Source organism: Lepidochelys kempii, chromosome 17, assembly GCF_965140265.1.
Source record: "Lepidochelys kempii isolate rLepKem1 chromosome 17, rLepKem1.hap2, whole genome shotgun sequence".
Taxonomy (NCBI): Eukaryota; Metazoa; Chordata; order Testudines; family Cheloniidae; genus Lepidochelys; species Lepidochelys kempii.
Genome location: NC_133272.1, coordinates 20,816,613 through 20,832,001, shown reverse-complemented (window position 1 = coordinate 20,832,001; position 15,389 = coordinate 20,816,613). Strand labels below are relative to the sequence as shown.

General features: G+C 49.2%; 1 long non-coding RNA gene across 1 annotated transcript in view; it reads right to left on the bottom strand.

Moving 5' to 3' along the window:
• Positions 1-4,964, bottom strand: part of LOC140899812 (uncharacterized) — a 34,269-nt gene extending 29,305 nt beyond the window's left edge. The window contains exons 1-2 of the long non-coding RNA XR_012155476.1: positions 4,853-4,964; positions 4,577-4,653 (exon numbers count right to left, since the gene is read on the bottom strand). This is a non-coding gene — a long non-coding RNA (uncharacterized lncRNA). The remainder of the gene's footprint in view (positions 1-4,576; positions 4,654-4,852) is intronic.
• Positions 4,965-15,389: the final 10,425 nt, after the last annotated feature.

The following is a 15,389-nucleotide window of genomic DNA, read 5'->3' as shown; positions in this document are numbered from 1 at the left end:
CTTTTCATCAAGCAATGTAGCAGTCTGCTATTCTGAAATGAATGCAGTGTCAGATTCACACCATTAGAGAGAAGCTCTCTGCAGGGACAGCATGTGTTCTGTTGGTGCAGACTTCCCCTACCTGAAACAGGGGTTGGACTGCCGGAGGGTCCAGGCAAGTCACAGCTCTGTCCCAAAATCCACTCTTCATCTAAGCTGCAGGCCTTCGCAACATCAGAATGAGCTGCTGCTCCCGGTGGATTGCAGTGACCGTTATACTTATTATTAATAGGGCTGATGGGAAGATTTCCAAATATTTCCCCGAAAAACAGGGATGCATTTTTCACAAAAAGCAGTGCCATTCTTTGACGAGCTGTTTAATCATTCATTATTTGTAGAGATGGTAGGACATTTTTCATTGGAGCAGTTTCCCACTGGAAAAAGCTGGTTTGGTGAAATTGAAATGTTTCGTGGGAGAATGCTGATTTTGAGTACGTTTTCAACGCGAAATGGTCAAAACGACTGGAAATCAAAATGAAGTATTTTGCCTGGACTTTCTCAGCTTGTTTTGTTTCCACTTTGATATTATATTGCCTGATAAAATATTAATTTTACTATTGGATTTTCTATCGTATATTTAGTGTTGCATGTGGTATTTTATATCATGTGTGTAATACCATATAGCATATTTCATATTTGGTATTATATTATAATGGTTTGACATTTTCAAAATGAAATCGTTTGCTGTGGTCATTTTTATGTTTCCAAATCAAAATATTTTGAAATTTCCATTTTGTGACTTTTCATCCCAATTTGGAACGATTTTTTTTTACATGTAAGAATTTGCCATAGGATGGAAATTGCATTTTCTCCCCACCGCCAATCATTTTTATTACAGTAACATTTAGAAGTCCCAACAGAAATCAGCAACCCATGGCGCTAGGTGTCGTACAAACATATACAAAGAGACAGCCCCTGCCCCAAAAGCTTACAATCTAAGTAGGCATTATTGACAAAGAGTAAGTGAAAGAAAACATTATTATCACCTCCTTTTAAAGATGAGGAACTGAAGCACACTGAGATTAATTGAGGTGCCCAAGGTTACACAGAGGGGCTGTGGCAAAGGCAGAAATTGAACCCCAAGTCTCGGCATCCTGCAATATAGCCTTGACTGCAAGGTCATCCTTCCTCACACCCAGCCAGCTTCTTTCTTTGACCAACACTGAAATACTGGCAAAACAACATTTAAATCATTAGGCTTCAGAGTTTTCATTCCACAGAAATGAATGGAAAGAGCAATTGTTTCAGGCTCTCTTCAGACTCAGGCAGCTATCACTGCATCGACTGATGCCCAGTTCACATTCTGCAATGTTACCTTAACAACCGTAAATGACTAAGTGGTATTTTTTTTCAATTAAATCTTAGATTCTGGAGCCCTCGGATTAAAAGGCCGATGGTCTATCCATTGAGCTCTCCAGACTCATGGATCTGCTAGGCTGAACTGAGCTTGCATTGGAAGTGGGCATCGCACCTTCCCATCTTTTCCTATGGATCTACAAATCATATTGCTAGATTCTGGACGGACAAAGCCTTATAAATTGCATGAGAGCACAGACGTGTATATTACAACCTGGTGCTGTGACCTGCAATGATACAGTGAATCATTATAATAGAAGATTATCCCTTCAAACTCTAAATGAATTTAATTGACTTGTCTGGGGGTGGGGAGGAGAGAGACTGTCCCTAGACTTCTTATTTTATCATAAAAACACAGAGAGAAATCTGTAGATCAGACAAATAGAAGCACATTAAGTCAGACAGTGAGCAATGTAAATTTACGGGGGAATTATATGGAGAGGGTAGGGGAAGTGACAGAATTTACATTTGGAGCCTGTGTTTATTGCTTACAGCTGAGCATTATAAATAATAAACTGTTCTCTGACTGCATGGGCTCTACGTCTGTATTTTTTCCCTCCCCCTTCAGATCTCATGGATTCAGTGACATGTACAAAGCACCTAGGAGCGGGAGTCAGACCGAAGGATTTGGAGGAGAGCGGGTCTAGAGGAAGGTTTGGGGATGACAGTGGTTTTCAGCGTCTCACCTGAGATGTTGAACAGGGACCTGGTTTTCAGACAGTGCCCTCTGAAAAACTGGTGTCTCAGATCAGGGACTCAGAGTCACCACACACCTTTAATCATAGACTATCAGGGTTGGAAGGGACCTCAGGAGGTCATCTAGTCCAACCCCCTGCTCAAAGCAGGACCGATCCCCAGTTTTTGCCTCAGATCCCTAAACGGCCCCCTCAAGGATTGAGCTCAAACCCTGGGTTTAGCAGGCCGATGCTCAAACCACTGAGCTATCCCTCCCCCCAAATGATCTTGGCCATGAGCTGATGTGTACTCCCAAAGCCTGGGAGGTTGGATCGGTCACTGACATTGGGGTTACCCTCTTACCAGCTTCCTACAAGTCCAGTGCCCCCCCCGCCCCGAGACTTAGGGTACGGTGGCACTGCGGTCAGAGGTGTCGCAAGAGCAAATGTAGATCCACCTGAGCTAGCTTCGATCTAGGCAGCTCAGTTATCGATAACAGTGAGGTTCCAGCAGCCTGGAGCTCCATGGGCCCACCCGGGACCCTGGATATACACTGGGGCAGCTAGCCCACGCTGAAGTCTGTGCTGAGCCGGCTTCCTGGCTACCAGTACCTGAGCGAGCTAGATGAAAGCTAGCCTGGGTGTGCATACACAGTTTGCATGCAATCATGCCCCCGATTGCAGGGTGGCTATACCCCGAGAGGGCATGGAGGCTGGGCCATTGCGTCGGCAGGCTTTGATGCAAAGGGGTGAGGAGAGCACCCTCTCTTCTGTGCAAGAGGCAGACCCATTTGCACTCCTTGTGCTCCCCTGTGCTCAGGGCTCGTATCTGGTTAAGAAGCATTAGTCACCCCATAGGGGACTGGGCTGGAGGAGGAAGAGGCAGAACCGTGACTCGCGCCCCCAACACACACACACAGTAGCCAGCTGAGAAGGGGGCACATGCCACCCTCTCCTTAGTGGTGGTGGAGACTGTGAAGTCCCAGGGAGCTCCACAAGGGACGGGACCTTCTGGAGGCACGATGTCTCCTGACAGCCCTGGAATGCTCCAGAACCACCCTTCAGTACTTCTGCCGGTCCTGGGCCAGGCGGCTCCTTTCCCAGCTCAGAGCCGGCTGGGGCTGGGCCGGGGGCGCTTGGCAGTGGGTGAGTTCAGAAGGAGCCGGGGATGCTGCAGCCGGGACCGCGGAGGAGGGTGTGAGGGTCACAGCTGCTGGTAGGCTGGGGGAGGTCTGGAGCCAGGTGACAGGGTGCCTGCAGGCAACAGGAGTCAGGCACAGGTCAGGGGGAAGTGGGGACAGGAGGGGCTCTGTAGGCACTCACACCGTGCTCTCCTGGGCCTCCCCCACTGCCCCTATCTTCCTCCTAGCCGCCCCACTGACCCCTGCTCCCTCCCGGGGCCTCCCACTTCTCTGCCTTCCAGCACTTCTTGCATTAGGACTCCAGCGGTCCCATGCTCCATCATTTCTTTGTGCTGCCGTCCGTGCAGACCAGTGGCTAAACACCAACAAGAAACCTTGTGAGCTCTGCGGCCCCTAGCCTTCCACAGAGTAATAACACCACCACCTAGCTCTTCTACAGCACTTTTCATCAGCAGAACAAGATCATTGTCCCCATTGCACCACTGGGGAAACTGAGGCACCGAGCAGCAAAGTAACTTGCCCCAAGGTCACCCAGCAGTTCAGTGGCAGAGCTTGGAACAAATCCCAGGTCTCTTTAGTCCCATGCAGACTTTCCAAGGGTGCCTCTTTGCTGGGTACTATGGTGAGGGGCTACATTCACAGCAGTGACTTAGCAGGAAAAGTCGCCATAGCCCGAGTGCCTGGATCAAGTGAGAGATCCCTGGATAGGGCGCCACCCAGTTAGCGATTTGCTGCACACAGCAAGGAGGAGAGAAAAGTTCTGGATGACTGCCGGGAGAGGACTCCTGAGCGCCATCTGCCAGTAACCCTTTCCGTAGACCTGGTGACAGAGCACTCACGGACCCACCACCTTGTGGCACATTAACACCTGAGTAACACAGCCACACCGTGGGCCCCAGGCAACACTGCACCGGGGTTCTAGGAACCCGCGTCTCTGCTGTGTTCCCCCAGTACGCGCCCGGTGGTGTCCTCCCCTCGCCCTGCTTTGGTTCTGGACACGCAGACAGAAAGCAGAAGACCGGAGTCCGAAGTGCAGGCAATGAGACGTTTATTGGTGAATCAAGCAAGCCTATCCGTAGCTCTGTTCCCCAGTACAGCTGTTTCCTGTCCCCCCTCCTCTTTCTCAGCAGGCTCGATTATGCCTGTAGTGCCCAGTCCTGGCACCACCCCTTCCAATTTATGGCCACGTTCCCTTTTGGAGGGTCCTGGGTCTGGCACCGCTTCTGTATCCCATGGGAGGGGTAGGGAGGGAGGTTGTGGTTTTAGTTCTTCTTATGGCTTTTTAGTGTTTCTTATGCCTCCCCCCTCGCCCCTCCCTCCTTGTCTTGAGACATTAAACTCTCACCCAAACCAGCAACACTTTACCTCTCTTCTTTAGCTTTTCTCATGGTGCGATAAACGCCATCTGGTTGTGGGCAGATGCAACACACAGTGTCTTTGTCCTTTGTTCACACATGTTAGAAAAGATAAAAGACTATCATAAGTCAAACCGGCAAACAACCCCCCAAATTCTGTCTCAGGCAAATATACAGGCCTGGATGCTAAATTAACACCCTTTAACTGTGACTCAAACCCCCTCTGCACAAGCCACGAGGTGGGGCACCCAGGCCTGGTACAGCTCAGGCTGCTGTAAGGTGCTACCTTAATAGAAATGCCATCCGCCGTGTCTGGACCGGACGGCACAATCCGCCCGCCTGAGATCGATATGGCAGCTCCATCACCATCTTTCTCACTCCCCATCTCACAATTGTCTCCGCCGGATGATGGACGACACGGCGTGTTTATGAGCCGCCGCCTGGTGTCGATAAGTCTGCGCTGTGACAACCCAACCAGGGGCCGGGACTTGGCGCAGGCTTCCAGCAGGAAGAATTAATGATAAGGGATTTGTTAAAAAAACATTTAACTTTTGGTGCTCAGGAACGTCAGGGTCTAATAGCACGAGGGTGGGGGAGGCAGCTAGAATGCAGGCAGGCCTTGCACCTGCTTCCCACGCAGCTCAGCTAATGCATGTCAGCCGGGACCTGCATCACCCCTTGTTATTCCAGCGCTGGCCTCCAGACCTCACCTCCCTCCCGACCTCCTACCCACTGCAATTCAGAGCGTAACCCGCTCCCGTCTAGCACTGCAATGGCACCTCTGTCCTGAGTCATGGCACTCACTTGTAGCCTCAGCCTGCCACCCCCTTTGCTCTGCGACTTGTGTAACAGCCCCCCCACCCCCCGTCTCCCTGCTCTGAAAACTCTGCCAATGTACCTGAAACCTCCCGGCCTGCATCCCTGATGTTCCAAGTGCAGAAGTCTCTCTATCGGAGGCAGTGTGGCCCAGTGGATGACACACAGGACAGGGACTCAGGACACCTGGGTTCTCTCCCCAGCTTTGGCCTGCTGCGTGACTCAGTTTTCCCACCTGTAAAATGGCAACAGTGATTATTCCTGACCTCCTTTGTAAAGTGCTTTGAGCGCTGCTGAGGAAAAAAGCTAGGGATTATTAAATTGCCCCTCATTCCTGCTCTGTGGCTCCTCTGTTTTTCAAGCCTTGCTCCCCACCCCAGCTCTGCTAGTGAGCTGCATCGTCCCCATATAGCCCCATCCCCAACAGCCAGCTCGGCCACTCCACACCTGAGGCCAAGCTCCCCAGTGCATTTCAGTGCAGAGCCTCTAACAATATCTAATGCCCAGCTATTGTCTATCTCTTGTCTGAGATAAATGTGATACAGATTTATTTCCCATTATTGTTCAGTCTCCTAAGAGTAGCTGGTTTGGAAGATTCAGTAGTTCAGTTTCGTTCTTTGTTTCCTCACACAGAGATTTTCACTCTGCCAGACACATCCCCATGCACTGCGCCTCCCTGCAAATGCATGTACGTTTCATGGGACTGGTTTTAAAAATAATTTCCCTGGCCACTTTTCTTCTTTTGTTATCAAAGCTCCTTTTCTTTGCACAGTGCAGGCTTTTCTTCCTCATAGTCCCAGCCTCACATCCTGCCTTGATCCATCAACGTCTGATCCAGTTGCAGAAACCCCCGCGCTGATTACAATGGGACTATCGTACACTCAGGAGGTGAGATGGAGCACCCCATGGTCCCAGCTCTGTGCACCCTGAGGCTTTGCGGGTGTTTGGAGTGATTATTATTGACAATTGGAGGCTTGACTCTGTCCAACAGGGAGGAATCAGTTGTGAATCTGAAGGGGGAAGGTGATTTGGGTGAAAGTGATCATAAAATGGTAGAAACGAAAGGGAGATGTGAGAGCAGCAGACCAGTGGACTTTACCTACTGGTTCTCTGAGTTTGTTAACGTCTGCTTTTTTGACATCCCATGGCCAGAATATCTAAGGGATAAAGGAGTCCAGGAGAGCTGGCATTTTCTCAAGGAGACAATATTAAATGCACAACTGCCCACTCTTCCGATGCAAAGGAAAGATGGGAAGAATAGCAAGAGGCCAATATAGCTCCATCAAGAGCTCCTTTATGACCTGAAAAACAAAAAGTGGAAATGTGGATGAATTGCTAAGGAGGAGCACAAAAGAATAGCACAAGCATGTAGGACAGGGGTGGGCAAACTATGGCCTACGGGCCGGAGCCATTTTAAGCCAGCCCGTGAGCGCCCGCTGGGGAGCGGGGTCAGGAGGCCACACCACGCGGCTCCCAGAAGCCGTGGCATGGCCCCGCTCCAGTTCCTACATGTTCCAATGGGAGCTGCAGGGGCAGTGCCTGTGGACAGGGCAGCGTGCAGAGCCACCTGGCTGCGCCTCCACATAGGAGCCGGAGAAGGAACATGCCACTGCTTCTGGAGCTGCTTGAGATAAGCACCACACAGAGCCTGCACCCCTGAGTCTCTCCCCATGCCCTACACCCCTGCCTCAGCCCTGATCCCCCTCCTACTCTCCAAACCCCTCAATCCCAGCCCAGAGCATCCTCTTGAATCCCAAACCTCTCATCCCCAGCCCCACCCCAGAGCCCGCACCCCCAGCCAGAACCTGCACCCCTTCCCGCACTCCTGCCCCAGCCCTGATCCCCCTCCCGCCCTCTGAATCCCTCGGTCCCAGCCCAGAGCACCCTCACACCCCAAACTCCTCATCCCCAGCCCCAACCCAGTGCACACACCCCCAACCAGAGCCCTCACCCCCCGAACACACCCCAACCCCAATTTTGTGAGCATTCGTGGCCTGCCATACAATTTCTATTCCCCGATGTGGCCCTCGGGCCAAAAGGTTTGCCCACCCCGATGTAGGAACAAAACCCAAAAGGCTAAGGCACAAAATGAGTTACACCTAGCAAGGGACATAAAAGGCAAGAGGAAGAGGTTCTTCAAATATGTTAGGAGCAAGAGAATGACAAAGGAAAATGGAGGTTCTCTACTTAGCGGAGAAGGAGACTTAATAACTGATGAAACCAAGAAGGCTGAGGTGTTTAATGCCTATTTTGCTTCAGTCTTCCCTAAAAAGGTTAATGGTGACCAGATACTCAATACAATTAATATTAACAACAAGGGGGGAGGAACACAAGCCAAAATTGGGGAAGAACAGGATAAATAATATTTAGATAAGTTAGATGTATTCAAGTCAGCGGGTCCTGATGAAATTCAGTCTAGGGTACTTAAGGAACTAGCTGAAGCAGTCTTGGAACTGTTAGCAATGATCTTGGAGAGCTCCTGAAGGATGGGTGAGGTCCCAGAGGACCAGAGAAGGGCAAACATAGTACATAGTTTGAAAAGGGGAACAAAGAGGAACCAAGGAATTATAGAACAGCCAGCCTAACTTCAACACCTGGAAAGATACTGGAACCATTTTTTAAACAATCAATTTATAAGCACCTAGAGGATAATAGGGTTGTAAGTAATAGCCAGTGTGGATTTGTCAAGAACAAATCATGCCAAACCAACCTCATTCCTTGTTTTGACAGGGATACTGGCCTCGTGGATGCGGGGAAGCAGTAGATGTGATATATCTTGGTTTTAGTAAGGCTTTTGACAAAGTCCCACATGACAGTGTCATAAGCAAACTAGGGAAATGTGGTTTCTAGATTAAATTACCAGAAGGTGGTTGCACAACTGGTTAAAATGCCATGCCAAAGAGTAGTTATCAATGGTTCCCTGTCTGACTGGGAGGGCATGTCTAGCAGGGTCCTGCGGAGGCCAGTTCTAGGTCCCTTACTAGTCAATATTTTCATTAGTGACTTGGATAATGGAGTGGAGGGTATGCTTATAAAATTTACAGATGACACCAAATTGGGAGGGATTGCAAGCATTTTGGAGGACAGGATTAGAATTCAAAATGACTTTGAAAAATTGTGGAATTGGTCTGAAATCAAGAAGAGGAAATTCAGTAAAGACAAGTGCAAAGTTGTACACTTAGGAAAGAAAAATCAAATGCACAACCACAAAATGGGGAATAGCTGCTTAGGTGGCAGTAGTGCTGAACAGGATCTGGGGGGTAAAAGGGAATCACACCCTGAATATGAGTCAACAATGTGATGCATTTGCAAAAACGGCTAATATCATTCTGGGATATATGAACAGACATGGGAGGTCATTGTCCTGCTCTACTCAGCGCTGGCGAGGCCTCAGCTGGAGTACTGTATCCAGTTCTGGGCGCCGCGCTTCAGGAAAGATGTGGACAAATTGCAGAGAGAGTCCAAAGGAGAGCAACAAAAATGATAAAAAGCTTTTAAAACCTGACCTATGAGGAAAGGTTTAAAAAACTGGGCATATCTAGTCTTGAGAAAAGCAGACTGAGGAGGGCCCTGATCACAGTCTTCAAGCATGGTAAGGGCTGATGTAAAGAGGACAGGGATCAACTGTTCTCCATGTCCTCTGAAGGTAGGAGAAGAAGTAAAGGCCTTAATCTGCAGCAAGGGGGACTTAGTTAAAAAGGTTTCCTGATATGTAACCTCGTAGAGTGGTGAGGCTCTGGAACAGGCTTCCAAAGGAGGTTGTGGACTCACTGGAGGTTTTGAAGAACAGGTCGGACACGCACCTGCCAGTGATGGTCGCGGTTTATTGGTCCACCTCAGCGCAGAAGGCTGCAGGAGATAAGCTCTCCAGGTGCTTTGCAGACCACCATTTCTAGTATTCTATATGACGCCATACTTGCGCGGTGCTTTCCTCTCAGCAGGCCAGATTCCCCACACAGCCCTGCCCCCTTTGCGCCACAAAAGGGGCTCAGAAACTAGCTAGATCTCCCCCGCTCAGAACTCTCCCAGCAGAGATGACACACGACCAGGCATAAAGCTGGCAAAGCCAACTCCTACACCACATATACCTCCCCGCTCCGGCACAGGGGCCATGCCGGGGGAGAGAAGGCGCATCGCCAGAGCACTAATGGGCTGCAGCTGTGCTCAGCTGCTGGATGGCCCTTTGGGGCCACTCCCAGCTGCTCTTGATTAGATGCAGCTTTCCGGCCACTGGCAGTGAGGAGGCCTGAAAATGAAGGAGCTGTAACTGGCAACCGAGTTCCCAAATGTAGACTTGGATCCAAATATTGTGGCTCCAGCTCACCTTTACTCTTGGCTAGAGATGGGAGAGTTTTGTCTTTGTCTGCGTGGGGCTCAATCTGCAAGGAGGCTACGTCCCTTTGGGTTTGCCCACCCTCATGATGACGACAATAGTAAATGCCTCAACCAGTGTGGTCCCATCTGTCCAATCCTTGAGGATTTCAGGGAGGTGGGGTCTCAGTTACACAGTCCGGAGGGGGAATGGCGGGGGTGGAGGGGAGGATATGATTCTGCGTGGGTGGGAGGGTGTCTATGGATATATTAAGCAAACCTAAAACCAATTACAGGTGCTGTATCTCGGCTGCGCTTCTTCGGTCTAAGAGATTACTGAGTTAATTAAATTGTACCATTTCACCTGCATTCACCGGTTAAGGAAATGGCTTTTTCTTTCTGACTAAGAGAGGGATAAAGCTGCCTTGTGTGACAGGCTTTTAGTCAGGCGGTTTCCTTTTAATCCAGTGTCTTTGAGTTGGCTTTCGCCACAGAGGAAGTCGGCGAAATATCGGCTGGATTCAGGTAATAGAGATGAGGCAGTGTCAGAGACTGAAGTGTTCAAAGAGAAGTTGCTGGAATAGCCTGATAAGCAAAAGAACGCCCCTCTCCCTTCAGGGCTGGCGTTAAACACCTCAAGCCACGGCTCAGAGACACACGAGAAGGTGGATGGGACACCCTAATTCAGCGATTCAAGGTCTGTGCTCCCACGCAGGGCGTAATGAGTTAAAACCAAAAAGGATGTTCATGGGGAGTCTTGAAGGACTCTAGGCCAAGGAGGAGCTGTAAAGACATTACTTCCCCGCCCGCTGCTCGCTCTGTGTCTGAATTGCTGCCAGACATTTTCCATCCGGGGTTTCGTTCAAAGCGTCGAGTTCCCTCTGTTCTCATGGTGCTCAGCATCTCACAGGCCCAGGCCCTGTATGGTTTGGAACACCCTCGGCTCATCTTGATTTCAATGGGAAGTCAGCTCCTTGCCAAGATCCGGCCCTTTGAGCTATGAAGGAATTTGGCCCTCTCAGGGCAATGGTGCGAACCCTCTCATGGTCTCAGAGCTCCCCCACTGTGTGCACTAGTGGAACTGCAGAGCCCACCCTCTCTCAGCAATGCCACACTCTATCCCAGTGGGCTTGTGTAAGGTTCACCGAGGCCTAGACCCCCAAAGCTACTAGGTATTCTCTCCCGTTAAAGCCATGGGAGTTGGGTCCCAAACACCTTTGAGGAGCTGGGCCCTGGTTACCTTTTATCCGCTCCTGATCTCTGGACCTGCTCCCCCCGAGGACATAACAGGACCCAGCAACTCAGCCTGTCTCAGGGCAAACCCCAGGAGCTGGGAGCCATTTTGGAATAACGAGAAGGCACCGTTACTCAGGGGCTGAGGGAATATAGACAGCACTGGCTTGTGGCTTGTGGGAATAGTCAGACCTTCCATTTATGTCCTACCATTGTAGCGACCTCTGAAAGCAGCTGCTTCGTGCAGAGTTACCTAGTCAGCCTTTCATCCTCCGTTCCTGGGAGACTGCTCTCTCTGCTGATTCGTTTCCTTCCCCTAGACATTAAGCCTCATTCACACTCCAGCATGGTGGAAGCTAGAGACAGAACAACGTTACGGCAATCCACTCAGCGTGATGGTTAGAGCCAGAGGTCTCGGGTTCTGAAGACCCCCTACGGCATCCTGTTTGGGGTGCAGGGAGCAGAGATCCCACCTAGGACCTCTGGTTCTGAAAGAAGGAACCTCTCCTGCCTGAGCTAAATACCTCGGCTCTGCCACCCAAATCCATAGCAGGCTTGTCCATCTCTCTCCATGGTCCGCCACTAACACAGGACAGAGTGCTACACTGAGTGGATTGCACACTCCTCCTGGGTGGGGGAACTCAAGCTGGTCTTCAGATCAGCTCCTCCAAGTGTTAAAAAGAAACATAGCCGGCACCTCTTATCTGGCACCCGGCATCCTAGACCACTCATTAGCATTTTCAGCTTTTCCCAAGCCAACGGGGGAAACAAACAAAAGGGAACATTCCACAGATATGTCAGGCTGACCTTGGAAAGTCAACATGACCTCAACGTGTCTGTCTAATGAAGTCCACTGCATTAATGATGGTTGTCTCGGGAAGATGCTAATGAGGCCCAGGGTATGTGAAATGTCACCAGCCAGTGTGAATGCAGACAATCTGTTAAAGGCTGGGGGGGGGGGGGGTTGGGTTGTCAGGAGTCTGTTGACCTGTGCATTCTGAGGGACACATGACACAGGAGGAGAAGTGATTTTGGAGATGGGAGAGGGCACAAAGGCTAGACTTCCTGAAGAGGCTTCCACTTCTTGGGCACAAAGCCGTACAGCGAGGAGCTGCTTTGGATCTTGCTTACCCCACTTATAAACTGGGCTAATGCCAGCGACTTCACCACAGCTACTCTTGGGTTATAGTGACATGAGTGAATTAAGAAGGAAGAGGACGATAAATAGACGAATGGTTCAGTGCTGAGGACACTGGCTGAGGACTTGGAAGAACTGCAGTCAGGTCCCTGCTCTGCACTGACTTCCTGTGTGACCTTGGGTAAGTCACTTATCTTCCCTGCCTCAGTTTTCCATCTGTATAATGGGAATAAAAGCACTGCCCGATAGATACATTCAAGACTGTAAGGTGCTTTGATACTCTGGTAATGGGGGGACTGGATGAGTACTGAAACTAGGGAGAATCTGGTCCTGAAATTCAGGAGAATGCACATATCAGTGAGGATCTGGATTATTAATAAGCAAATGACAGTCATTTGGTTGCTCAGAATACCCCATGCATATGATGTCTTTGGGCCAAATCCTCATCCCATTCATTCCAATAGGGACAGGATCCGATCACTAAATACAGGAAATTGAACTGTCATAGAATTGCCCTTAGTGAGGTGGTATCCTCCAGTGGGTTGAAATAACCATATTATCCAATCTAACCAGAACTCTTCCGTCAGTAGAATCTGGTTAGGAATCTTTCGAGAACAGGTCTTTAGTTCATAGAATTCAAGGCCAGAAGGGACCGTTAGATCATCTAGTCTGACCTGCATATCACAAGATGTTATATTTCACTTTGTCACTAGTTCATCTAGTTATTGATCACCCTCACTTGTGTTTGTACTTGGAAGAAAAGAACAAAAGACCATTGGAACAAACTATCAAAGGGAAGTGGTGGATTCTCCAGCTCTTGGAGTCTTCAAGCCAAAGGGCCGCCAGATTCTTTCATTCCAAACAAGCCTTGTCATAGATAGCAAGGACAATCAAAACCAAAGAAGAACAAAAGCCAGGTCTCCGGGCGAATGAGCACGCACAGTGTGTGTGTCTCTGACGGCGTGTATTGAATTGAATGTGAAATGGCCGCCTGCAGAAAGCAAAGGCATTGCAGTCACATAGCCCGATTCACCCAACTTCTACGCAATGTTTCTTCTGCTTCCTATCCCAAGGAGGGACTTTTTCAGACCATTTCAACAAAAACAAAACAAACAAAAAAAACCAGCAAGAAAAAGACAAATCATGAAAATACTGAGTTCAGATTTAGGGTTCGGATACAGGGAACAGCTCAGGTCACTCCCAACCCTTGCAGGGTCCCTTCCTCTGCAAGAGAACCAGCCCCGATCATCCCACGGTTACTTAGATTCTGACCTCTTTGGGGCAGGGATTGTCTTTTTGTTGTATGTGCATACGGGACTTAGCACTATGCAAGACAAGATCCCTGATCAAGCCTCAACCATGAAAAAACTCCCCCACAGTGCAGCTTATTTGCCCATTTTACAAACACCTCTTTCCCCAAATTCCCTCTGTCCATAACCAAGAAACACTGAGACCAATATCCATCAAAGAGAATAATAAAATAACCTCTTCCATTACTTCCAAATGTCACTACTTCCCCAGTCTGCACTATACACCTGACTGTCTTTGCCTGTTTGTAATGTTCTCCTTCATTCCTTCTTGGAGATTCCATCTAGTTCATACAATTCCTCCTCCTCACGTGTTAAGCTGCAGATTGCTTTTTCGTCAGATGCAATTTCTCCCAGATCTCATTACTTACTCTCTTAATGTATCTTCTGTATTTGTTTCAACTACAATTTCTCCCTCACTCTGTTCTGCCGACAAAAGAGTCAGTCTGAGGTGTTTTGGAAGGCAACTTGCTGAAGTGCATTAACTAAAACTCTTCTTATTTATTGATTGATTTGATGCTTATCCTCTGTGTCTTCAGACATCGAGGGCAGATGGGCTCAGCCGTGCATGGTGGAGAGAAGGCATTGGATGGTAGCACTCGCTTCAATCATTCTTTGTATTACAGTAGGTCTAGGATGGGTCCGAAAATGGGGGAGTTTTTTCACGGAACACTGCACGATTTTAGCCAAAAAAGTTAAGAAAAAACAATGAAATAAAGATCCGTGCCTCATGTGGGTTTCAATTCAGGTGCCTCATGCTCTCACTCTCCTCTATAACCTGGAATGAATCTTCCAGGCACCATGGTCTCCCCTCCTGGTGAGAGGAGGTGGCACATCCTGGCTGTCTCCTGGCTGCAATGCATTGTGGGAGACAAAGTCTGGCTGAGCAGCCCATCCCAGAGAGGAGAGTGGGAGCATGAGGCCTCCAAACTACAAGTCCCATGAGGCACCATGGCAGCACTTCTAAATCACAATAGTTGGTCTTGACTGAAATATCTTGTTTGAAAACCAAACATTTTGGGGGTATCAAGTCTTCTGACAAAAAATTGAAATGTTCTGTGGAAGGAAGACACGTTTTATGAGAAAAATTGTTTTGTCAAAAAACATTTTAGCTGAGCCCTGAGTAGCACCCAGAGGTTTCAAGTGAGACCAAGGCCTCCTTGTACAACGCTTACATCTAAGGGCCATGTTGACTTGCACCTTATTCCTCAAGCAACGTCATCAAGGAATGAGCCCTACGTAGACCAGGATAGGAAAACAGAAGCATTATTAATCTTTTCCTTTCCACCTTTACAATGGCCCTTAAGTGATTTCCCTAAAGTCACAGAAGAAGCCGGTGGCAGGACAACAGAATTGAACCCAGATCTGCTGAGCTACAGTCTACGTCTACTGACCACCCTTCCTCTTTCACTGGTGTTTATTTCTGGGGGGATAGAACCTTAGATCTTCAGCACCAAAGCACAAGCCTCAGCCACTTGAGCTAAAGGAGAAACTCCACTGGCCTTCAGTTGTAACGGGGCTCTTGCCCTTGGGGTGGGAGAAATAGTCCCATGCACTGAGCCAGTGCATCTCACTTCCGCTGTGCCACCCCCTTAGCAGTGTGCAGTATACGATTCCCTGTACGGCCAGTCAGAGCAGCTCTCTCCCGGGGGTGGCTTGTTCCCCAGGGGCCCCGGGGCAGGGTGCAAAGCCTAGCTCAGCAAGCACAAGATCTGCCACATGGGTGGGTCCTGCTGGGAGGAGATTTTCCCAAACCTGAGTGTGCTTCCATGGAAGACACTGACAAGAGAGTTAAGCCAGTGCTGAGGGCTTCCAAAGACCCTGCCCCTTAATATTTATTACTGGACCTTAAACTACGAGCCTGCAATGCCATCGGTGAAACCTGACAGGAAACAGCCGCTAAGCCATTGCATTTCTGCATTGAAATCGACATGGGAACTTAACGGAAAGGCCAGTCTCCACAACACAGAAATCCACCATAAGAGGCTTAACGTGTAAGTTTGGGGCTGGGCTGCACG